This window comes from Phasianus colchicus, chromosome 2, assembly GCF_987193195.1.
Source record: "Phasianus colchicus chromosome 2, bPhaCol1.hap1.1, whole genome shotgun sequence".
NCBI classification, from domain to species: Eukaryota; Metazoa; Chordata; class Aves; order Galliformes; family Phasianidae; genus Phasianus; species Phasianus colchicus.
Genome location: NC_143437.1, coordinates 15,618,257 through 15,643,837, shown reverse-complemented (window position 1 = coordinate 15,643,837; position 25,581 = coordinate 15,618,257). Strand labels below are relative to the sequence as shown.

At 43.4% G+C, this 25,581-nt stretch overlaps 2 long non-coding RNA genes across 3 annotated transcripts in view; one reads left to right on the top strand and one right to left on the bottom strand.

The window, feature by feature from the left end:
* The window catches only part of LOC149918860 (uncharacterized), a 36,323-nt gene that overhangs the window by 3,958 nt on the left and 6,784 nt on the right, over positions 1 to 25,581 (top strand). The window contains exons 2-4 of the long non-coding RNA XR_016464622.1: positions 3,758 to 3,881; positions 15,552 to 15,673; positions 17,648 to 17,785. This is a non-coding gene — a long non-coding RNA (uncharacterized LOC149918860). The remainder of the gene's footprint in view (positions 1 to 3,757; positions 3,882 to 15,551; positions 15,674 to 17,647; positions 17,786 to 25,581) is intronic.
* On the bottom strand, positions 20,345 to 24,400 carry LOC116231623 (uncharacterized). Of its 2 annotated transcripts, none has more exons than XR_016463989.1 (2): positions 23,742 to 24,400; positions 20,345 to 22,870 (listed from the first exon to the last, which is right to left on the bottom strand). It is a non-coding gene; the product is annotated as an uncharacterized LOC116231623 (long non-coding RNA). The 2 variants fall into 2 exon arrangements; XR_016463988.1 differs by having other exon boundaries at positions 24,295 to 24,400.

Below are 25,581 nucleotides of genomic sequence, written 5' to 3'. Positions count from 1 at the left end.
ACAGCCCTGTCCAGCCTGACCTCGAGTGACTCCAGGGACTTGATTTATTTTGATGAAATACTCTTGTAATGTGCACACACTGCTGAATGACTGAGTTTTACCTGAGGTTCATTACTGTCCTTGGGATGGTGTGAGAGAGAACTTTTGTGAATGTGTTAATTGTTACCCTGTTATTCTCTCCTGCAGCTTGGTATTTGTCACGCATTGTATTAGCGAAGCTATAATTACTCAGAAATCCCCTTACACTGCTTTCTTCTACTTACCACGAATTTCCTAAGAAGACCACAATGCAGAAGTGGAAAGTACCTGAAATGTGTCATGGGGTGTGGAGTAAGAAAAAAATATCTATCTATCTATCTATCTATCTATCTATCTATCTATCTATCTATCTATCTATTTATTTAATGTGGCTACAAAAGGCCACACTTGCTTTGCTGTGTTGGTACTGCACATTAACTGGCACCTTTCTGCTGGCAATTGCTTTTCTCTCAGGTCTTCTTCACCCATCTCCCTTTGAAGGACAAGGCCTGTTCAGAGCCTGTTGCAGTTAACTTTCCACCATAGCTAATTGGATTTTGTGCATTACACAATAGCATTTTAATTGTGGAGCTGAGAGATATGGTAGTGCAGATTCTGATTCTGACAAGAGAAATTGTCTCTGAGCACGTGCTGAAAGCCCTTCTCCTGTTATGTGTCATCCTTTCCACATAATCCCATTAAGTGAGGCAAGCAGGCACTCTTCCCAGTGAATGAATGAAGCAACATGCTTTGGGGCAAGCAAAGAAGAGTCACCTTCCCAGGTTAGCTTTGTGTTCGGGACAGCCTTTGCTTTCATGAAATGAGGTGAGGAGACACTGCTACAACTGTTATGTCCTGGGCTGGATTGCAGACTGAGCTTTTTGGGCAAACAGAGAAGGAAAAGACTGCCTCTGCCTTGAAGACTGCCTCTGAGCCTTCTTCAAGCAGGCTGCAAAATAAAGAACCAGATCAATGGACAATTTGGTAAACCTGGCATTGTGTAGGGTTGGGCATTTGGCTGCTCTGAGCCTTGAGCAGTCAAACAAAGGGACGTGGTAGTTGAGGTTCTGCCTTGGCTGCATGCTGGGCTTGTGCTGCGACCCTGTGTCCCACAGAAAGGACAAAAACAGACATAGACCTCCACAACACCTGGGCAGTGTACCAGAGGTACTTCCTTACTGGGGCAATCCTTCAAATGGTCTCTATGACAGGGGTTAATTTAACAATGATTATCAGCTTTTCACCACGATAATGGGGAACGATAACTCTTCTGAAGTTGGAGCTGAAGTGGGCATTGGGAAAAGCTGACATTTAACTTTCAAAAAAAGCTCACTTCAAGGAGTAATTCACTGTAGTGCTCTTCAGATTAATTTAAAACAAGTAACCTAAGAAGCCTGAGGAAAGTGGGATTTCAGCAGTCTAGAGGCCAGCACAGTAGGAGACTGCAATTCTGGGGAGGTGGCTGGGGCTGCCGAACTGCAGAGGGGATGGCTCACAGGAGCTGGTTTGCTTCTGGTACATAGGCTGAGTTACGTGGGAGGGAGACAAATGTGCTGCAGATTTTTAGAGCAGAAAAGGTTTTTCTGCCTTATTAATGTCCCAGGCTCCATAAATACACAATATCTGCAGAGGAATTTTTTTTTTTTTTTTCCTTCATTTCTTTTCTTTCTTTCTTTCCATTTTTTTTTTTCTTCTTCACTAAAAGGCTGACTGGAACAAATGGTTCATTTCTGAACACTTTGCAGACAGAGCAGCTCTGCAGTCCTGGATCCATTTCTCTGCTGGAGGATTGTTGAGTATTACAGACCAAGACTGCTCTGAATTATTTGTAGAGTTGATGTGCCTCACTTCTTACTGCCCTAGAGGATTTGGAGTCGGTTATTCCTATCTCCAGGTCCCTGAGCTGTGATACTGTGTTTCAGGACATTGTAGCATGCACAATGTGCTGCATTGAGCTATCCAGGAAAAAGGGCCTCTGCTCACATTGCACAGAGAAATCTCAGTGCAGGAGTGGCTGAAGTGGTGGGAGCAGGAGAAAGGAATGGCACTTTTGCAAAGTGAGTAATAAACACCCTCTGGACTGGGCTCTTGGAGTCAGCACTGTGCCAGTGCTCCAGCACCCACACAGCACAGAAATGCTTCTTGATGATGAAAGAGAGCCTCCCGTGTTCCAGTTTGTGCCCTTTGCATCTTGACTTGGCACTGGGCACCACTGGAAAGAACCCAGTTCTGGCTTCTTTACGTGCCCTCTGTACCTGAAGACCTCCAGCACCCATCTGGACAAAGCCATAATCCGGATTGGACCCATTTTGAGCCAGAGGTCCTTCAAAACTTTCGTTTTGGTGGGGTTTTATGATCCTAAGGATTGTGTCTTGAGACCTTTTCAGGGCCAGTGAGGGAACCAAACTATCAATCACCTGACAGCTGCAGCACTGAGGGGAAGAATACAATAATGGGCAATTTTGCCCAGGTTCCTCTTTAGTCAGAGCATACTTCTTTTTACAAGGAGTCTTTAACATTGATTACTGCAAACACTCCAGTCAAAGGCACTCAGCAGGTAGCTATGGCAACCCTTGAGATAAGTGGTCTAAAATATACCAGGTAAAATAACAAGGGGATAATAATATGGTTTTAGTTCAAATAAACTATTAAGTGTGACTAATGGTTTTACATTTAAAAAATATTCATACACTGTATTTCTGGGCTATAAATTAGTAATGGTTCGAGGCCCATTGTTCATCCCATTGCTGTAGGTGGTCCCCAAAGAATACCATTAATATATGCCTCCTGCATTTGTTAACCCAGCACTCAGCAGGAGGAAAAAAAGTCTCGTATCTTCACAAAATAAAACTGGTAAAAAGAGAAGATAGGGGGAAAGACTCAAAGATGCGAGATTACCTATGAGGAGCTCTTAGAGCCCGTTCATAGAGTTTGACTTAACTGATTTAACATGACTATCTTCTCAAACTTGTTTTTCTAAATCATCTCTACTGGACATAAATCAAAACTAGCAGTTAGCAGCTGGGTGCTAAGTGCTCTAAGTGCTGTGCATAGTCAGGCTGGAACTGTCATTACCCAAGGAAAGCTTACGAATTAAAGAAATAATTTGACTTATTTTCCTAACACACAGTGAGAAAACATGGAGCTGGGATTCTCATCCTGAAGATCTGGTATGTCCTGCATATTTTTCCTCCAGCAAGACAAATAGCCAGCAGGGTGGGAGATCTTAAGAAAGCAGAGCTGAAATTTGCCTAAGCTACTCGTGCTGTTTCTAGTGGGTAGTAAGCATTTAGACATCTTGATTTTCAGAATATATCCACAACCAAAACAAGAGAATATCTTCCCTCTTGCTCCCCTTTTCTCCCTATAGGTTTCCTGTCTTCATTCTGCCCTAAGCAAAGCCTGTTTCATCTGTGGTTTCCTCCGCTTCTTGACTGTGGGTCACACTAATGCAAATTGACCTGTCCTAACAAGAGGGGTAAATTCATCCTTAGACCTTGCAACCCCACCATCACCCTGCTTCCCAAAGATTTTGCATTATAAATCCCGTTTAAATTTTTGGATCCTCTCTCATTTCTAGATAGTTACACAACACACAGAAAATATTAGCAAAGGCCAATGGGGTTGCTTTTAAAATGAACTTTGTCATTGATTTTTTTTTTTTCTTCAGATGTTATTTCTGTCCACTTGAAATTCCCTCTCCAGGAGAACTAAGTGTTTGTATACTTGCTTTTGCCAGATGTTACCTCTGGAAGAAGCTCGTTTTGTAGTACAGGAGCAGTTATCCTCGATCACATAGTGTTCAGGTGGCCATTGCCCTCCATTATGAAGAAGGAGCAGAGATGGCAGTCATTCTTCAAGAAGTGAGTCCAAGCAAACAGGTCCTGTACCCTTCCAACCTTCTGCATAACCTGGTGGTGTTTCCCTCCTGCCTTCTATCTTTTTCTGACTTCTGGATTTCCCCAGTAATTCTGCACCACTGTGCCAATGTCTTTGGTTCCAATGTCTTTGGATCCAAGAAGGCTCTGAACCATCCTCCTCCCTCTTATTGCTGCTCTCTGCTCTCTCTAAGACATTTTGTGATGAGGGATAACTTCCTCAGAAAGATGCTCCAGGCAGCAGAGTGTTTTCCCAGTCTTGGCATGAATGTGGAACAGGGTTGTGGCCAGTAGGGTGTGGGAGGAGACTGTCACCTCTATTCTGCCCTCATGAGGCCCCATCCTCATGAGGCTGAGTACTGAATCCAGGCCTGGAATCTCGAGCTCAGGAAAGATGTGGAGCTGTTAGCTGGGTCCAGAGGAGGGCCACAAAGATACTCAGAGAGCTGGAGCACCTCTCCTATGTAGAATGGCTGAGGGAGAGAAAGCTCTGGGAAAAACTTATTGTGGCCTTCCAGTATTTGCAGGAATCGTACAATCAGGAGAGGAACCAACTATTTACACAGACTGATAGTGATAGGACAAGGAGGATTGGTTTAAAGCTAAAAGAAGGGAGATAAGATTTTAAGAGGAAATTTTTCATTGAGAGGATGGAGAGGCGCTGGCACAGGCTGCTCAGAGAAGCTGTGTATGTCCCACCCCTGGAGGCATTCAAGGCCAGGTTGGCTGCCCTGGCTGGCAACTATGCCCACAGGAGGCTGTTGGAACTAGATGATCTTTAATGTTCCTTCCAACCTGAGCCTTTTTGTGACTGTGTGATTCTTTTCTCTTTGCTTACCAAGCCTTTCCCCTCTGGACTAGACACAGCACAGCTTGGATGTTGGGTCAGGGGATGCCCAGGACCACCAGCAGTTTCTTTCCAATCTGTGTGCTCCTTGGTCATTACTGTTTTTCTCTGATTTTTCTATTTCTTCCTACTTCCATCCACACCTTGGACTTCAGTGAGACTTTCTCAGTTTCTTTTGTGGGCTGTTGAAAGGCTGTTTGTACAGTGAAAAAGCTCAGATCTCCTCTTGAATTTTAATTCTCTTGTTGGCTGGTGGCAGGACATTAGCCTGTGAAAGTCAATGGATGCTGACATTTCCCTGCCAGCCAAGTGGTAAACTGAGCATTGTCAGCTTTAGCAAGGACAGCCAAGCCATGCACTTCTGTCCCCCGGATCTCATCCTGCTCCATCCCTGTTGGTCAGTTCTGGGGCCAAAGCTGGCTGGGTGTCCCTGCTGCTGGGTGCAGAAGGCACTGTGCAAACACCACACAGTGTGGTGGTTGCTGAGAAATCCTTGTGCATCTTTGCTCTCTCCTGTAGTTGGCAGGTTCTAAGGAACAGCCTCTCTTAATGGGAGAACAGAGAAAAAGCTATTCTCTAAGTCCTTTATCTTTCTGGGCTACAAAAGCATGCATCAATGTGTGAACAGCACTGAGTAGTACTTTTATCAGGAATGTCCCTGTTCTTATCATTCCCTGTTCTTGTGTCAGAGAAGGATGTAGTCTCAACAAAATCCAGCTTCCTTCCTACTAACCTGTGTTAGTAAACTCAGTAATTCCATGCTTCTGATGAAGACAGGGAAGTGTTATGCTCTCCCAGGACATAATTGTGCCCATCAAAATTAGCAGTCATGGCAAAATGGAGACTTGTGAGAGTGCTCCTTTGCAACGGGCAATTTTTTTCAGCTCCACAATGGCATGTCGTGATGCCCATCTGATCTCAGTCAAGTTCTACTTGAAACAGATTAAAACAGACAAATTTCAAAGCACAGGGAAAAGGGAGGAAAAATCTCCTCCAACTCTGAAAGAGAAACAAGGAAGAACTGTGCTGATGATTTCTGAGGCAGGTGAGGAAGGAGAGGGAGGATGAACAGCTTGGTGGCAGCTTGTGCTGGTGAACAGATGTGAAGGTGCATGCATCTGAGGGCCAGAGGGGAGCAGCACTGCACAGATGTTGGGAGACAGCTTAAATTTTCTGATCTGTGGAGCAAATAGTGTGCTGAGAACATGTCATTACAACTCTAATGTGACACTGTGAGAGAGACCAATGCTAGAGCTGCTTTGAATGTAGACACTGAACTCTGCATGGGACTCTAGTCTGCGTTTTGTAAAGCAGGGAACTGAAAGAGAAGGCATCTTGCATGCTTTGTGATACCTTGCTCTTACAGCATAGCTTATGTGTGCTTGCTGCAGTATGCCCTGCAGATGTTAATAAAATGAAGCCATTTATTATACGCAGTGCTCTTCACTCCACCTCAGAGCTATCTGGCAAGTCCCCATCACCCTGAAATGGGGCAGGGATTGCTCAGTGTGCTGAGGAAAGTTGATAACATTCAATATTTATTCTGAGCTGCTGCTTCTAAAAAACCAAACCTCTGTTTCGATGTAGGAAATAATGAGAAAACGTTCTAAGGATTCTGAAAATTTCCGAAGTATCTCTATGATGTTGACAGTGTGAAATGTGGAGGATCTTTACAACTGTTTTCTGAATCTCCCCAGATCAATTAGCTAAGGAATTGCCCATTAACCTTAATTAAAAAATAGACTTCAATCTATTTGGATTTCAAAACAACCCCAAATCAGAGAAGGATGTAAGGGGAGGAGAAATGAGGATGGCGTATGGCAGTTGTGTTGTCAAAACTGCCTTTTCCCCAAGAATGTTTCTGGTGTGTGATAAGCTCATTTTTTGGCAGAAAGAGTATCAAAATGATTTGACACCTGGCCACTGTTGTTGGTTCTGTGCAGAGAGAATGGGGAGAGGAAGATGGGCAATGTACCTTATGGATGCTCACTCGAAAAGTCGGTTACAGGGCTACACCCCAACAAAAGCTTTATCCTGCCCTTCACTGCTGCTGTTTTCTTCCTTGCTAATGCTATTCTTTGTTTATTTTTACTTTTCTGCACCCTGTGATCACCTCCTGCCTGCTCCCCATACCTGTAGCCACCAATCCCATCAGTGGTAACAATGAATGGGTGCAACTGGTGGTGTCTATGAATGGCCTTCAGCTACTTATATAGTTCCCTGCCTGCTGTGCCACAGCAGGAGCTCTACAGATCAGTCAGTGGAACCAACAGCATCTGCTGTTTCTAAAACTATCCTCCTTCAAGGGACTGTTTCCCATCTCCCAGCAAGTTTTACGTAGAACAAAGGGAATGCTTTATTCAAGTGGAAGATCCCAAAGAGGCCCCTTCTCAATCTCCCCTTAAGGTGCCAATAAATACTCTCAAAAACGTGTTCTGGGTTCCACGGTAAGTGCTTTAATTTTGGGAGGAAGACACATATAAGAATGAGATTGATTCTCTGCTTCCAGTGCAAATTCTTTTGTAATTGAGCTGCTATTAGCAACTCCAGGGGCACTGCACTGTGGGCCAATAATAGAGGTCTACAGTGACTGGAGGCAATCAGCTTTCAGCCTAGAACCTAGCAAAGCCCAGAATTTGTAAAATAAGAGGCCACTGAAGCTTTTCCTGCTGAGACTTGTAAACCCCCATGCGCCAAGAAAGCAGGCCAGCTGCTAGCTAATGGATAACAGGCAAAACACCTGTGGCCATGTTGTTGTGTGGGCCACTGCAGCCTTTATTGGGAAGGTTCTTACGGGGTTAACTGAACCAAATGGAGTGGTATGAGACAAGTGAGTCAGTGGGGGCAGGGGGCTGGCAGTCAAAGGGAACCTTCTTGCTGTGCAAGGAGGTTTTATGGTTTCAAAATGGGTTGGTTTTGTTACAGTAGGCATGCCCTATCACAGCAATAAAGCTCACATGCCCGACTGGGATCCTACAGAAATGCATTTCCCAAACTGTGTTCTGAAGCTGGATGTTACCATCGGCCCTACAATGGAGGTGAGACTGTATGTGATTATGCTCAGTTTTACAGAGAAACTAGTGGGTTCTGTAGCCCACCAGTGTTAGTGGGCACTGTGTGCAGTACCTGGGGCAAGCAGGACTCATGCTGCTGCCCTAATGCTTCCTAGAAGGAATGAACAGGTTCTGTTCTCCAGCAGGTGGTGAGCTTTTTGATTTTGAACCCTATCAAAGTGAAGAAGTAATGGATGCTAAAATAAAAAAGATTTGGCTGATGGAAGGAGCAGAACAGGGAGGCGTTCAGGGCTTCTCAAGTGAGAAATCGCTGGGGAAAATGGAAGCAAGCTGCACTTGAAAATAGTTGCTGACATGTTTAAAGCAATAAGAGAAATGGTGATGAAAGCATTCTCCATTTTGGAAATACAATGAAGACAGATTTCCAACATTTTAATCTATACAGGAGCTAACAGAAGCCTGTTAACCATAGCCCATGCTTACCCAGGGCAGGCAGTTGTGCTGTAGTGGCATGAGATGGATAACTTTGCAGTTTTCCCCTGAATTGATAATGCACAGTATTGCAAGAGAAGTGCAGCACTACTCTGTTCCTTACCCGCCAGTGCTCTGCTTCAGCCAGCAAAGGGCTTGTGTCACTACTCATTGATGTTTTCTTTTGTATTCCTAGCTGATACTATATGAATGCCCAATTCAGGAACAGATCACTGCTCTCCAGTTTCCCCCCACACCCCTGAAGCATCATTTTTCTGATGCATTTCTGCAAAGCCCAGTGTTGTAATTAGCAGAGTAGTGGAAAGCAAAAGTGGCAAAATTTAAGAAGAGGATATAGAGGGAATCAGAAGAGAAGGTGCTGAGTGTGCTCTCTTCCCTGAGGATGCTCAAAGGCTGGTATGGACAAGAACTGGATTTGGCCACTTATCTTCTGACTCCCCATGCTTTTCCCATCTGAAATCCTATGTGTTTATTGGGGCCTACATGGGGAGGGTTTCAGCTGAGCCTCAGTAGATATCAGAACAAGCAGGGGTTCATGGAGGAAGATGGCCATGACAACCCTACCTGGATCAATCGTGGGTTCCTCTTATGTTTATAAGTGCTGGGATTTCTACATGGGCAAAAAAAAAAAAAAAAAAAAAGAAAGAAAGAAAGAAAGAAAAAAACTTCTATGATTTTATGGTTAAAAAGATAACTAACATGCTATTAAGAGTCTGCTTATTTAACATGGCTACCAGATCAGATCTTTAGAGCATTAACATGTAAGGTGGTGGTGATTAAGAGTTTTTCTTTTTTGGCTCTTTGCAAAAGTATTTGTTCAGTATAGCAACACTTTTTTTTTTTTTTTTTTTCCTGTGGCATACTCTGTAGTTGGTGAAGTCAATGTTTGGTTTGAACAGGCTTGTTGCTCATTTTGTTCTGTTGCTACCTGTGTGGCAAGGTATGTTTTGGTTTGCAGGGGGAGGCAATGGGTTGGAAGGAAGCAAAGAAGTGCCTTTCAGTTGAAGAGCAGGAAAGGAGCAAAATGAAACCTGTGCTGGTCCCTTTAAGCCATAAAAATAGATGAAAGCATAAATCTGAGCCCATTATGGATCTGGAATAAATGTGGTGTTAAATCAGAGGCAGCTGATAATGTAACGGTAATGCATGTTTGCAATACAATCACCACATGATATTAAAAGATAAGTGTCCATTTAGGAAGAAATGATGAAGCGGCGCTGGAGGCCAGGAAAGTCACCTTGCAAAACTTCCAGGTGACGGGAAAAGGTCCCCGTGTTGGGTCTGAAGGAGGTAACAGAGATGCTGTGAGGTGTGAAGGAAGGTGGACTGGCTTTGCTTGCCCTGAGGACAGGGGATCTACGCCAGTTTCCTCAGCTCACAGCTCCACTCCTGGTTTCAAGATGGTGTGTTCAGAGATCCTTCCAAATAAGAACAAGGGTTTGCTTGTAGTGCAGCCGGGTTGAAACTGTGCCCAAAAAGCACTGCGAAGCCCTCGTAAAGCATCTAGTAAATATAAACATCAGTTGTGATAAGCTGAAATGAAAGCAGTAACTAACAGCCAGGATTAACAACCCAAAATTTCGTGTTGCTCTATAAACCTTGGGCTAGGCAGTGAAGCAGTGAGCAGGGCTGCGTAATTACAGCCATAAAAGCGCAAGTGTTCTCTGTACACTCAGAGCAGAGGAGTCAGATGAATACTGCTGAGCTTGGGAAGCTGTTAATTTGTTTCATTTCTGTAAATTTCCATCCTGTAAGCTGTCTCCTCAGCTGATATCCTCACTTACTTAACTTCCACCCAGCGTACGCAGCAGAGTGCTGGGGTGTTGCAGGCAAGACAATGGCTCCTGCAAAATGAAAGCAGGGGTAACAGTAATATTCATAGATCTTGAGGCTGAAAGGGGTCATTATGAATCTGTATCCTGCCCTTCCACAATAACTCAAGCCTTGAAACCTCACCCGGCAATTTCTCTATCAGCCCCATAGCTTCTGATTTAAGTAGGATGTATTCTTTAGTGAGACATCTGTAAGACTTTGAGTGACGAGGATGCTGCTGTGTCCAAAGAGAAGTTGTCCAGTGATTTCTTTTCTTCCCTATTACATACATTCAGCTTTCAGCACTGAGAGTATATTTTGCAGGGTTTTTTTGTGTAGTTGGTTTTTGGGGGTGGGGTAGGTTTTTGTTGTTTTTGTTTCATTCGTTTTGTTTTTTGAGATGAAAAAACTCCTATAAATGTTTTGTCTGTGTTTCCATTGAAACAAATTCTTAGCTCTTCCCTGTATTAGAAGCTTGGTCTACCTTTTTCATACAATAGGTATCTTTTTCCAGAATGCCAAAAGGCATTTCTTTTTTTTTGCTCTATTGTGAAACATTCTTTCCTCTTTAACTTCCTTCTGGAAACATAGACTGTGACAGATCTTGCATCTAAAAGCACAGTTTCTATCTGATATTTCCTAGGACTGGACTAGAAATTATTGCCTGCAGTTTCTGTAGCAGCAAATTGTGGAGGTGTGTTTTGTGGGGATTTTTTGTTTGCTTATTAGTATTTTTCTTTTTCTTTTTAGTTTGAACTTATTTCTCCTGTAGTCAAAAAGTCATCTAAAGGAGGATGAATTTTTTGCTGAAAATTGTAAGTCTGTGAAGACTGATTTTTTTCTATAAGTTCTTTATTCTCCTCCCTCCCCTTTCTGTTTCTGCCGTGGTTTGGAAGGTGTTGTCAATTGGAGAAGTGAAATAATCATTGTTTTCCCTGCCTTGGTTCAGTCATGTTGCTGTCTGTCTTTGAGGTGGGCTGGCATAGTCCCAAGCAAAGTGAACTGTTCATTAACAAGAGTGACAAAACTGGCTAATGACCTTTTGGTTCTTCTGAAGCAGGTGGAGTTTGAATTGCTGCATGTGATCACAGCACTGGTTGGTCCTATCTCACATCTTTCTGCTCTTGGACCCCATGGCTGACGGCACTCAAGAGAGATGCCCTGATGCAATCAAATGTTCACACTTGGGTTTACTTCTCCCTTGTCTTCTCCCATCAGTAAGAAGTCTTGGTCCCATCTTGGGTATCATGTCATGATTTGGTGATGGCACAGGAAAGGTTGGAACTGGAAATCATCACCAGTGTTGTTGTATTCAGTCCTCTGCCTCTGCAGATGATTATGTTCCTTCTCCACCTCCCTGGACATGTTGAGCTCTATCCTACATTCAGCAGTCATCTTGGAAGGCTGGTCCAGAACATCCTGATTCTAAGATGATACATAAAAGCAAAGGGAAGATCCTGTGTTTAACTTTCCAGCTCTGATCTGCTAGGTGAACTCTGACAAACTATTTCTCTCAAATTTCCCAGCTTCATCTTATAAACAACAGTGATAGTATCTTTCTTCCTTTTGCCAACACACTTAGAAATTAGAGGGTGGGAAATGCTGAAGAAAATCTAGAATCTCATGCAGATTCACAAGAATTTGACAAGCATCACTGGATCTGATTAGGCCAGTTTTGAGCAGGGAAATGTGGTGGATGATCTCTGGATTCCCTTCCAGCCTAAAACATTCTAAAACTCAGTGAGTATGAATCAGCTGAGGTTATGTTGCTATTTTAATGCATTTGCATAATTTTATGTGGGAGCTTTTGGTTGTATTTGTTGGATTCGCTCAACTAACTGCCTTGTAATTTTATTAGTTTCAATTTACTTTTCTCCACGAGTCTTAGCAAAACAATGAAGAAGCAATTTAAAAAATAATCATATTAATTAAATGATGGAGCCCTGCCTAATGGCAGCAGATAAAATGACCAAGGTGTGCTCCATTTCTGTTACCTGAACAAATGCTACCTCAGACACTGAAATGGAGATCTAAGCTGTTTTTCTTTCTCTTCAACCCATATCACTCAAATCCAGAGACACTCTCTCTTATATGTGTTCTGGTTCTCCAGCCCTTCGTCTTCCTTGATCCTTCTCCTGAGAAGTAGGTTTTGGGAGCCATCTGTCCTCCCTCCATGGGCTGCAGGGCATGCTGACCAAGCCTCTAGTTCCCTCCATCCTTTTTCTTGCTCTTCTTGAAAATAGGAGTGGCATTTACTTTCCTCCAGTCATCCAGATCACGCTTTTGAATCACTTGCTCTCCGTGGCAGCTGGGTACTTATGCAGAATAGAAAGTAGGTATCCTGCTGTTGGTGGGTTACAACAACTAGGACTTATAAATAAATAAATAATAACAGTAAAGGGGCAGCAATGACTTAGTCATGAGAATTTTGTGGAGAGTCATTTTTGCTTTGATGGGCTAAATCCAAGCTCATCTGAACTTACCCTGGTCTTGAAGAGGGCTAAGCCAGTGTTGATCAACTCAGGATGTAGACATCTTCAGACTTCCTTTAACCCCTTCTAAAAAGCCAGAGAAGCAGGTGAGCTGCTTGATGACCCATCCTCACTGCTGTCTGGGTTTATCTGGATTTCAGTTTCTATATAACACTGCAGCGTATTGCTTGGGGATGGAGTACAGCACGAGGGGTGTGTGTTCTCCACGACTGAATTTTCCACTTTGCTCTTTATTGCTGATTGTTTTTCTGGGGGAGCTTACCCAGAAGAAAGTGGCTCAATAATTTAAATGTGGATGATGATGTTTCCTTCTGACAGGTCTGATCTCCCCTGCCTTCTTTTTAAGTTTTCAGGGTATTCTATAGTTCAGATTGTCCAGGGAATTTTTGCCTTAGCTTCATAAAGAAAACTTACTCATCGCACAAAGGAGGCTGTGTAAATAACTTCTCAGCTCTGGCCATTCAGCCACGTGCCTTCTAGCATTCTTGTTTTAGAACCTAATTTGTCCTGCTTTCTCTGCAGGGTCTGCAGACATGCACAGCCATGCCACTGCCTCCCACCTCTCTTCAGTGGTTTGAAGTGCAGTGTTGGCACTGAGCTCAGAGCTTGTGTGCTCCCTTTCATCACTATCTTCATCATGATCAAAAGAGCCCTTATGGTGCACAATGCGACTCCTCTGCATTGTTAATAACAATTCAGACCTGCAGAGATCCCGTTACTTTCTGGCAGGGGAAATCTATCTGCAGTGGCTCAGGAGCAATTGCAGCCCTTTGTGCTTGCAGATGAGCATCACTCAGTTTTACACACGCCACAGTTTTACAGCCCCTGCCACCTCAGCAAGCAACAGCAACACAAAAGGCAGAAATACGTTTTTCAGCTTGGCTGAATCCAGAGCCTTCAGCTGTTCGTGGGCCATTGCAGAAAAAGTCTGCAGTGCAGTTGCGTTGAGTTGTACCTGGCGTTCAGATTGAAGGCACTTAATTAGCACTCGGCTTCCTTTAGCTTCTATGAGCATCATATAAATTACTCTCAAATGGGAAATTTGGGCTGACTCTCGAGCTGATCGACCGGCAAACATCTGAGGAAGATTTGTGGTGTCTTTTCACAAGTAATCGTGCTCCATCTCAATAACCGAAGCATGGAGGTTGTTTGAAATGTGAACTTTGTTCATGTTTCATGAATACAATCTGCTTGCAAAAAAAAATGTGCATTAAAAATATCCTGTAAATCAGAGGTATTTATCATGGCTTCAAGTTCTTTTTCCTTCAAATGCTTTAAAAACATCCCAGGCTGCAGGAGATCGTACTGATGCTGCCTACTGAGTGTGCTAAGCCATGCTGTGCCTTGAGGTTTTTGTGCCTCCTGGGTTGTAGAGGTGGAGATGGCAGAAAAAACAATCATCTTCTTCTTGTGCTTGTTTTGTTGTTGATTTTTCCTGTTAAAATGTTAGATGTTTACTTCTAAGCCGCTTCTGAAGAATGTTTCTAATGTGGGTGTGTTTGGCTAGATTTAAAACTGAGCAAGAAATGAGCAAAATAAGCAGAGACTCCAGTTGCAGTGATGGTTATGTTCAAAATTTTCACTGTAAACATTCCCATAATTTTTTTAATTGGAATTTTGGAACTGGAGGGAATCATCTTGGTGTGGTGAGCATGCTGCAGGTTTCTGAGGGAAGATCTGTAAGGCAGGTTTTTGACTTTGTTCTCATGAGAAGTATGACAGAAGTAATGCTTCATGTCACAGGCATATGGGCATGGCTTACTGCAATATACTGTACTACTGCTTTTTCAAACCTCCTGCCCTGTTTTCCACCCAGATTTGATAAAATTTCCCCGAGACTTCAGGAATCTGGGGACTCTGAGCTGTTCAGTTTCAAGTGGAGTACAGTCCTGCAGGAGAGGGGGAGATCCCAGCTTTGGTCCCAGGCTGGCATATAGAGTTTGGGTGTGCAAAGCTGGGTGATCTGCCTGCCACAGCACTGGGTGCTGGTGCAAGCTTCATTCTCTTTAGCTGGATGAGGGATGGCCCAGTTGCATCCAAGTCTGCAAGGCATGTGGACAGGGGTAATGCAACTTTCTAGGGCTTTTAATGACACTTTGTCCTTGGTCTCCTCCGTAGTTAAGAGTGATTTTGCACACGTGCCCCACTGTGATGAGTTCCTTGTTCACCAACAATGAAGGCCTGATTATAATGAAGATGCAGTCCTCGACACTTATTGCAGGGCAGTGAACACGTTTGTTTCTGCACATCCTGCTGCAATTTAGCCTTGCTTGAGATAGCAACTATTTGGTGTCTGCTGCAATACACTGCCTGCATGAGTAATGCTGATTGCAGAGAGGGTAATGAAGGGAGAAACAAGACAAAGATAAGTATGGGAGACAACTTTGTCCTAGATAAACCACATGCCGCTAAGAGCTCCCAAAATTGGGCATAGTCCTTTTGGTGGTGAAGTTCCTCTGCTCTTTCACCTTTTCTGTTGTCCAGCTCAATGATAACAAGTTAAATCCCAAATACTTGAAAAACAAAAATCACTTGGCTATGCAGTGCCCGTTTTTCTTTTTGCATACCCTGGTTTTATTTCAGTCTCTTTAGGGCCTCCCCAAGTCATTTTGATTATTGGGCCAGACATTGCTTGTGAAGCTGGAGATAGCATTCAGCTTTGCTTGCTGTGTCCATGTTGCAGCTGTTGGGCCCCAAAGGAGAGGGATTATAGGGTTATTGCCACAGTGACAGGACAAGGGTCCAGGAACAGTGAGGTTTGCTTGATGGAGGGGAAGATCCACCATGCATGTGGAGACCCAAAGACTTATCCTCTGTAGCAAATGGAAAAGAAAAGAAGGCTGCTCCTCTGCTAGGGCCATTAATGTGGGAAAATATAAAAACTCACAGCTGAGTTTCTGTGCAGTAGACAGAAGCAAAACCATTCCAAAAAAACAAAACAGGTTGGTTTATGTGTTGGAAGGTGACCCCAGCTCACATCACTCTGCCTGCCCTACAGCCTGTTCTGCCTCATGCAGCAAGAAGATCATGTTTCTACTCTCCTTATGACCTGATGGGTGCATGGATTTGAAGACAGCACTGGAGAAGCAAAGCTGAAAAGCTGAACTGCAGGATGGAGTGGTAGGAGGGTCACCTCATAATTTGCTGGGGCTAAGCTTGTGATGCTGGCGTGCATGCTGTAGAAAGTTGCCTGAGTTTTGGCAAAGAGCTGCAGCTCTTACTGAAGGGCTATAGGATGCTATTTTTCTCCTCTTTCTGTACTGTCTTTCTTATTTTATCGTAGGTTTTTTTTTTCTCTCTTCTCCCGCCTCCACCCCTTTCCCCCCCGCCCCCCCAAAAAAAGCAACAAAAGCAAAGGAACAGCAAAAATCTTCAAAGCAATTCTGTCTGGCAGTTCCAAGATATGGTGTAACTCACCTTAGCAAGCTCCACTGGATTAAAAGGATGTATTTGGCAGCTTCTTGCTGCTTTCCTTAAGGAAAGTCTGCCCTTTTTGGTTTGTTAAGCACCTAAAATGGCTGGATGAGATTACTACACTTTCTTTTAATGATCCCAGAAGAGGTTGATGCCACTTTTGCAAGGCTTATACTACCTGTCTCGTAATTGGTAGCAGACAATTGACAAGCAAGTGTCTCATTTGGGGAAAATTGCAAATTAGAACAGTTACGATGCTGCAAATTAGAGATGTAGCATAGCCCATTATTTCTGGCCCAACTCGTGTGACACAGGGCACTGCTGAGGCTTGAATATTCCTGAGACATTCTGAGTGATGTCTGTATGTGTCCCATAGCAGCAGCTGGAAGCGATGTGTGAAGGGCTGAGCCTGGTTTGCAGATTCCATGTGCCACTGGCCTGTGCTAGCCAGAGGAGCTGGGTTGTGGGTAGACATGTCCTCTGCTTGCCATCAGCTTCATCCTCATCACCCTCTGTCTAACTGCTGGTGTCTGCACCACCTGCCATCAACCTCCAGAGCACGGCCAAAAGCAGCAACTCACCCTGGGCATGTTCTTGCTCCCTAGACCACCCTTCTAGAACCATTCCTGTTTAATGCTAGTTTTCCCTCGCTGGTTGCTGCTTGGTATCTGTCAGGTAGGCAGTTCTTAATCTGCTTAGGGCTTTATTGATGCTATATAGTACTATTTTTTTAAAACAAAATGTCATTTGATACTAAGTCAAAAGCCCTCCAAAGATCTAAGCCTATTACTTCTGGACAGTTCCGTTCATCAACCAAATTTGTAATCTCATCACAAAGTAAAATCAGGTTTGTTTGACAAGGCCCATTTTCCATAAAGCAAATGAATTGGCCTTGCTGTATTCCCATCTTTAATTCTTCAGTGAATGAGCCCTCTATGGAGGTTTCCACAATTTTGACCTGGATTGATGTTATATATCCATTTTACCTTGCCTGTCTTTTTATAGCACTGGCAAGACTTTACTACCCTCTGAGGATGATGGGTGTGGGCTATGCTGCTCTGAGATGCCCAAAGGAATCATGTGTTGAAAGCCAGACTCCCAGCTGTGCATCAGAACAGCAAAGCAAGAGATCCTAATTGGAGGCAGTCTGGAGGGCATAAGAGCTTAGAATAGGTGACAGGGCTGCAAGGACAGGTCTCTAAGGACACCAACCTCTAGCTATAGGCCATCCAACCAGACCTGCTTAGCTAAACAGAGGAATCATTGATCTGACCTGTTTCATGCTCAACAAAAATGGAAAGGAACTGAACTGAAGCCAGTTGTTTTGTAGGAAGTGCAAATTCAGGGCAGTGTTTTTAAAGCATCTGGCACCCAAGAGCTTTGGGTTGGGGTAGAGATGCCAGGTGCTTACTGCAATTAAAACAACTCATGGGACAATTCTTCAGCTGATACCTATGCTTAGTTTTTCTGGTTCACCCTCTCTAGGAGACTGCATTGAAGGTTCTCACTTTGATGGGGGCTATGGCACTTAGCACAGCTTCTTGACATCCTTACTTTTGTTACTGGTCCAGAAAAAAGAAAAATCCAACATATCAGCAGCAACACTGAGAATCTGGCCCTAGTAAGACCCAGTTTTTCTAAGAGCTGTCAATAAATATTACCTTTCATAATGCTCCACAGGTAATCTGCTCCCTGCATGCCTCCAGATATGGCAGCATAGGGAAGATCACAGTGTGTTGGACTATAATATCTTGATCAATGAAGACTGCCCATCCATCTGATTCCAGACGGCTTTGATGAGTGGCATCGGGAAGTTTGGTGAGTCTGCTTATTGTGTTATTGTGCTGAGTTCTTCAAGTTCAGCTGTAACCATATCCTCTTTTTTCCAGCTTTCCCTGGAAATCCTTTGTTAACTTAGCCTATTCCAATGGGTTATCTAGTCCACTTGTTATGATCTGCTTTTGTATTACTCTTCAAGTAGGCTTTGGAATAATGCCTCTCAGAGCTGCTCTGGCACTGCTTCAGTCTGGGCTATGCCTGAGCAGAGATTGCCTTTCACTACTTGAAAAGATGTAGATAGGTGAAGTGCTTGAATGTGGTAGCTCAGGTGCTGATGCTGGGCACAGCTGGTTCTGTGGAGCTCTTTCTTGTTCTTGTATTTCATAACTTGGGTAGCCAGCAGCTGCAAATACCAGGGCCATTATTTGGCTAGAGGACACATGAGGGGAAAACATGGCTCCAAGAAGAGAGAAAATTGGAGCAGTTACCCCAAAGCGCAGGGAGTGTGTGGGTAGCCCCTCTGAAGCCACTTATCTTTCATCTTGGGAGACTGAAACCTTCATCATTGTGACACAGTAAATGTAACTTTCGCTACTTTCCCCAAATTAATTTAGGAAACAGAATTTCAGAAGCATTAAAATTCCTTGACAGTTTTTTTTTCCCCCACTTGAATCCTAATCACCAGTCATCTCTGGAGGTAAAAGCTTCACACCTGATTCCAGTCAGCCTTCACGTCCAGATACACGAAATCTGTGCGCCACTACCAGAGACACTGATTTCTTGTTGAAGGAGACTTGCACCTGCCAAGCTGTGCTTTCTACAGCTATGACTACATCTGTAAATATACCTAGATGTCTACAATATTTCTATCTACCACCATGTGTGAGCAGATCTGGTGACTGTCCTTGCTCGGGAACATTCCTGTGTAGATGGGTTTCATTCCCCCACACAGATCTGTTCCTCACTGTGTTCACACACAGCAGCTGTTCAACTGCTGTGAAAGCCTGGAAGGACTCCAGCTAGCCTGTGTTATCTGACATATTCCCACTACCTTGCCTCATGCCTGAGCCAGCTCCATTTGGCCCCTGTCTTCTCACAAGATTTATTGGCTAAACATTTTTTTTCATGTAGGTAAAATTGCTCTCACAGGTCTTCCTGGAGATGGAAAATTGATATAAATTTCCTCTAAATGAGGCTTAGCTGATTTGCAGTTGTCTCTTGGCATCAGAAAGGCGTGGATTAACCCAAAAAGCTGCAGTTCTGCTTGTTCCCCTGGCAGCAAAGATGAGAACTAGGTAGTAGAGGCAGTCTTGGATTGATTTTGCATGATCAGATCTTTGTGACTTTTCAGCAGAGTCAAAGAAACTTGAAGGGATATAAAGTGCTCTCATGATTTATTTCATTGCTTTTAAAAAGAGAAAGGAAGTTTTTGCAATGTGTTTGTTTGTCTGTTGTATACAAGTGGTAGAACAAAGCATGAAATCTTTAGGGTAGTATCTTCCAGTCTAAGTGACTTTAGTGTCTCTGTTTTCCAGGATCCTGAGACTGAGAACTAGAGACTCAGGGGTGTCTGAGTGTCGAAGTAGGGAACTAGGCACACAGGTGACTTGTTGAAATGCCTATGAGAACCTTTGATGCCCAGATGTGCACCTCATCCAAGTAGACTTTGAGCTCTTGAAGGACTTAGTATCTACAGAGGGAGTTGTAAAAAAGAAGGGGACAGACTCTTTAGCAGAGTCTGTTGTGATAGGACAAGGGGAAATGGTTTCAAACTAAAAGAGGGGAGATTTGGACTGGATAGTAGGAAGAAGTATTTTACAATAACTGTGGTGAGGCACTGGCACAGATTGCCCAGAGATGGTGGAATCCCCATCCCTGGAGACACTCAAACCCAGAGTGGATGGGGCTCTGAGAAACCTGATCTTGCTCTAGGTGTCCCTGTTCATTGCAGGGGAGTTGTACTAGAAGGTCTTTAAGGGTTCCTTCCAACTTTGATTGTGACTATAACATGTTTAGGAAATGCTAAATATACTGCTGGGAATGGGGCAGCACCTGTAAGTCCCCACAGCTGTCAGAAAGCTGTCCGCTCTTCAGTGCAGAATCCAAGACAGGGGTGTCACTGGGTGTCAGGGTGTCATTTTTGAAATAACCTTCTGTTGGAGACGAGGCTTTGGGTTCAAACTTACATATTTCTGAAATATGTCTGCTACTGGTGCCTCCAAGTCTAGTCTACAGTGCTGGGGTGTTATGAATCCTGAAATTGACCACTATTTTCCTAGGAAAGATGGTCACTATTTAACTCATGTATGGTCCCATGTGTTCAAACCTTTGTGGACATTTCTGTCAGCACTCTCACCTTTACTGTTCTGTTACCAAAGGTTTTGCAGACTTTCATGCAGTCTGAATATTTGCAGTGAAAGCCTGGTGAACTGTGTTAATTCAAATACCTACACATTGAAGATTTATGTTATACTGAGAGCAGCATTACTTGGCAGCTCCAAGGGCAGAGAAATCATGATAGAAATTTGGGAGATAGAATATTTTGGCAGGCTTTTGAGAAGTATAACTTTTGCGACACGTAGATGACAGGGAAGCAGATAAGGATGCAAAAACATCAATTTATTTCTTTAGAAGAACTGTAAAAGGAAATTTTGACAGTTCCTTTGCCAAAATGCACTTATTTTGTTCAATATTTACTGTTTGCTGATCTTCACTCCAAACTTTATCCTCAATAACTTCATTTCCCTGTGTCTTTTTGTTTTTCTTTAAGAAGCAAAACACGAAGAATCAAAATAAAACCAAATTTCCCTCCTTTTTCCTGTTTTAGGAGCTTTTACAACTATTAGTTTTGGAAAACTTGATTCATTAGTACTCTTTTACTGTTTTTAAAATAAAATTAAGTAACCCCACAAGAGTATCCCATTTATAGCTTGAAACTAAGAAAATTAAACGCCACTTTTTGGGGGAAGTTTTCAGTTAGCTTAAACTGCCTCATCGCAGCAAAATGAGCAAATTAGCAAGACCTGGAAAGCTCTGTCTCTGCATATAACCATATAACATCATTATGCTGAATTTTTAAACTACTGTCAGTTTCTGTTTCATTAGTTAAAAAATATGTACATATATACACACACATATATACACAGGAAGAGAGATGATTGCAAGAGAATAAATTAATTTCTCTCCAGCTTTATCATTGTTGAGCAAGAACTATGTATCCTAGGAGATAAGAAGATTGTCTCAGATGACTGGAGTTTTACAAAATAGTGTTGAGATGAGTAGCCATTATCTTAGAGTAAAAACGCTTTGCGGAAGTGCATGGAAATAAAACTGAGTATTTCAAAGTCCTCTACAAATGTGGTCTATTTTAGCTTTGGAATTTGCAGCGTTCAGCTCCTTCACAGTCATTAGTATGTTTGTCCTTGAACAGCCCTGGGAGTTAAGGAAACAACTGGCTGGTGTGTGAGTGGGCTGTGGGGCATGGAGAAACAAAACCTATGAATTTTGGATATAAGTCTTCACCTCCCAACCTCCTACGTCTTGGAGAATAGGGCCTTCTTTTGTTACGTAGCTTGTATAAGGGAGAGCTTCTCTTAGACTGTCTTGTGTTGCTCATAAGTGAGCGTTCAGCAAAGTACCCATCCTAAGGGTTTGGGGTTGGCAAATCTTTCTGGAGGGATGATATGGCAAGTGAAGTCAAGGTCATCCTCCTTCCAGGGGTCAGTGAGGGTACCAGGCAGAAACAGCCATAAATAGATTCCTTTTGTCCTGCTGTGCTTGAGTGGCCCGTGTAGCCCAAGAACAGCAGGAAAGACTCAAGCCATTAGCTCTCTGGCTGAAGAGGATGTGCCCATCTAAATGGTTCTCAGTGGCAAACAGCCTTCCAGCTAAGCAGAAGCTGCTTAAGATCATCAGAGAGGAGCACTATTTCTTGTCCGAAGGAAAAGAAACTATAAAGAAAATAAACTGTGAGGAAAAATGTTATTTAAAGAAAACACTGAAAACCAAAGAAAACAAAGTGTCATGGTTGATACGCACACAGAGTCAAGTACTTCTTGCCTGGTACTTGTATTTTACAGGTGACATGATTTGAGTGTTTTGCTGTCAGAGCTCCATGCCAGGGCATTCAAAGCTTTCTTGCTGATGCAGCTCACATCAGCAACAATGGAGGAAGCCAACAGGCACAAAGGAAGAAAGAAAAAATTGGATTTGGAAGAAAGAAAAAGGTGTAGAAAGAGGTAGAAGACGCTGATGTTTTAGGTCCTGCTTGTGTTTGAGCTTTTTGAAATTCATAAGGATTCAAGTGACACTCCGAAGACAAAAGTACCATTCCCTTCACTCAATTTTTAAATTCTCCAGAGGTAAGAGTTGCTGCAAACAGACAGTTCTTGGTATTAGTTCTATTGTACACGGTGAATGCATATAGCACTCCCACGCTTGTGCAGAAAAATTGAACAGTCAAAGCAGAATCTAGTTATACATTCCAGATATATCTGTCTCACAGTTCAATATATTCATTACCTGGTATTGTTCCACCACTGCTTTCATCAACGCGCTTGAACAGCGCAATATACAATAAAAGTAAAATGGTATTCAGATGGTTATGTAAATTTGATAACTCCGCAAGTAAACTCTCAGTGGAAGTCATGTGGAAGGGAGGAATTTCCATGTTCCTCAGCAGATGGGGTCAGAGTGTTCTGAAAACAGGACCCATTATTTGGAGAAACTAGGAATCCGCTTTAGCTGTTGCTTTGACTCATGGGTTTGCATTCAAAAAGTGTGGTTACTTGGAAGGGAGCAACTCTCTCCTTTTCCATTGGACTGGAAGTGATAGCTACTCAGCCAGCCTGTACCACATGTGGGTTTCAATACATACCCAAGAAAATCTGTCTCAGCCTGGAGGCATCACAGATCATCTGCAAGATGGTATAAAGAGCCTCCCACCCACAACTTCATGTTCAGTGTCACTGATTACCTTTGGACAGACTGAGCACCTCTCCCCTGCAGTACTAGGACACTCATTGGACAAGTCTCTTCTAACTGCAGACCTCTGCTTCAGTGTTGGACTTGAGCTGGGACTGCAGAGCAGTCCTTCATCTTGGGGGACATCAACCTCGTTGCCTCCTGGAGAAGAAAACAATTCCACAAGAAATTTGGTGCCCGTAAAAGCTGTGCATGTTTGGAGTTTGGTCATCAAAACTTTTTACAAAAAGTTACTTTTGAATCACTCAACAAGGGAGGAACTCCCAAAGAAGGCTGCTGCCTCTGCCTGGTTTGGTTGAAAGACATGTGGGGAATTGTGGGCTGGCTGGTGTTACATGTTCTAGAGGTAGTTATGTGTTCAGCTTTGATGGCATGGCAGAGGGACACATGATAGCTGTTGGTAGGTGGTAGGTACGGGTGGGACAGGTAAGCTGTTGGATTCATAGCTGGCCTTTCACAGGACAAGAGCAGCAAAAGCAAGCTACAAACCAAGATAGATTGGGAAGAATTTCTCTGAATTTCATAAGTTCCCAGAAGGAAGCAGATAGGATGGGATCTAATATTTTCCTTGCTTACGATACAGCCAAATTCAAGATAAGGTCATGTTGCTCAAATGAGCAAATGAAGCTGAATGTCACCATGAAGGGAGAACCCACAGCCTGTTTGGATCTTGTCCCAGTGCTGCACCTCTCTTTTGAGGAAGAGTTTTCCCTAATATCTAAATGTACCGTGAGTCCACTGTATGAAGAAGTGCACACATCTCACAGTGGGAAGAACAAAGACATCTCACAGACAATGTCTGGCATTTCAATTTCTCCCAATCCAGGTTGCCTGCACTGATCCTTGTTGGACCTGTCCCATAGGGTAATGTTTCATTTTTGTTTTGTAGCGGCTAAAGATAAGAAATAAAAAGGGTAATTTCACAAGGCTTTAAGAAATGAGTTAGGGGAAATAGGTAAAAACCCAGCTGACACTTGGGTAGCCAGCCATCAAGTTTAGGTTGTCTACTGACCTCTATTCATTAAGGAAATATTTCCAGCTAAATAAAGCCACTGATCAGCATTCAGTGAGCTCAGTGCAGAGGAGGTGACACAAGGACTGATGGATAGGAACAGTGCTGGCATATGGCACAACCCTCTACAACAAGAATGGGCAGCTCTTGTTTCTGTTCCTGTCTTGATGACTCCTCCATCTGGAGGAGGTGTTGGTACAGCAGCAGAGTTGGGGCTCCCCAAAATCCATCTGTACTTCAGGAAAGACTGTAGTGACTTTGGATGCCACCTAAAACTGTGATAGTTTCAGCAAAAGCATAGAGATGAGAAGGACAGGATGGCTGCCTCATTCTGGATTCACATCTCGCCCTCACACTTTCTGTCTTTATTTTCTCCTATATCTACTCTTTTCACTACACCCTGGAGTGCCATTTGCAGCCCCAGCCTCCACAACTGTTGCAGTAAAAGTGTTATAGCCCTTCCTGCCATGAATTCGGCCTACTGCAACTCATAGGAAGCCATCAGCAGGCTGCAAGACTGCATCATGTGGGGTGGAAGGGATGAAATGAGGACCTGGCTGAGCACTGAGTGCTGTGCCTATGGTCTGTAGTGCTGTGATAGTGGGAGGACAGCAGAGACAGCAAGAGAGACACCAGCTCCACCATCCACTTGGACAAGAAAAGACTACATCATTCCTGAGTTCATAGGATTTTATGACATCACAAAACAATCCAAAAGGGGCGCCTCCAGCAAACAAAGCTCAGCTCAATAACTACATATGCTCTGTTTGGAGTCTTCTTGCTTTGTCTTTGCTATATCAGTGGCTTGCAGGCACTCTGAAGGAGCCTTTGCACAGTTCTGGGGGAAGCAATCTGCAGGTATTTACATTTTGTTCATGGCAAAACAAACCAGAAATCTGTCTTGCTCCAAAGAAGATGCAAGTGTTATTTTCTTTCTCTTCATAAATTCTGACAAGAACAAGGAGGACAGATCTGCAGTGCCAAGACAGCAAAAGCTCTTGTATTTTTTATCACAACCCTTGTCAGAGGAATGGATTCATGCAATACCATTTTCTGCTCTCCTTACAATCTTTGTCACAAGAATAAGATTTTAATCCATCATGTGTCCTCCTAAGAGATGGTAGAGTTGCTGAAGACTCCTGTTTGCTGTGACCTGTAATTTGTTGGCCCCCTAGCCACCCTGTTGCCTTTCCCCAGGGCTCTCAGCTCTCTGCTCTCTTTGTTCCCTACCTGCATAGACCAGAGAGGAAACCAACTCAGCACTCTTAAAGGGCTGATATAACCACAGGAACTGGGCAATATTTTTTCTTCCTTACTGCTCATGTTGTGGAGGATGCGTTTTTAATTATACTAAAGGCTTCTGTGACAGCAAGATAGATATATACATTATTTTTTAATTTTGAGGAAAATTAATCAAGGCATCCCTGGGTTAGATGCCATCCCAGTAAACAAAAGTTAAGTTCTAGGGGAATTGGAGTGGTCTGGAGAGAGAGCAGCCAGCATTCAAACTAGGTCAGCCCATGTCCTTGGCTCCCACGTGGGAGATGAATCACACTGCATTCCCAAGTAAACCAACCCATAGAAAAATGTTTGCTTAACACAAAGTTGCCCATGGGCATTTAATTGAAATTCAGCCATTGCCAGTTGGATGCAAACATGCTCTGCAAGCATACAATACTTGTTGCTCACCTGTTTGTGGGTCCAGCCCCACATATTGACAGGGATCCTCTGGAAGTTCAGCATGAAAATACAGATGAAGATTTTCTAGTCTGACTATCCAGGAAAGCTATAGTTATAAGCAAGAAGGGCTGGTGGGGACTGCCTGGTATATCCCAAACTC